The sequence below is a fragment of the Penaeus monodon genome, chromosome 21 (assembly GCF_015228065.2).
Source record: "Penaeus monodon isolate SGIC_2016 chromosome 21, NSTDA_Pmon_1, whole genome shotgun sequence".
Classification (NCBI taxonomy): Eukaryota; Metazoa; Arthropoda; class Malacostraca; order Decapoda; family Penaeidae; genus Penaeus; species Penaeus monodon.
Window position 1 is genome coordinate 32,799,288 of NC_051406.1, and position 460 is coordinate 32,799,747.

Here is a 460-nt window from a genome sequence, read left to right on the forward strand (position 1 = left end):
TTTCGCTATCCCAGAAAATTACTTTGGGTTTTAAAACATTTGTAGTGAGTGTGATGTTTGACCATTTCCAAAAAGATATATTTTCATGAAACATGGAAATACACCAGAAAACAAATTTTGTAAATACCAGATGCATTAAATGTATATCAAAAGTTGCACTTTGGAATATAATTAATATTCAAATATTTCAGTAATGTGACACCAAAACTTGTTATACGAAATCTGACCACTTACCCAAACTGCTTGATCTTCACACAAATGAAAAAGAAATACACGGAAGAGCACTAAGCTACGCACACAAGACAACACTAGTGTTCTCGCTGGCAGGATGGGCGGCAGGCAACCAGTACGCGTTTCGAACGGGTCGCGTTCCTTACTCTGGGTGGAACTCGTCAGCTCAACTCTTTTCTTCCTTCTCCTTTTATTGGGTTTTCACTCATTTTGCGAGTCATTTACCTAT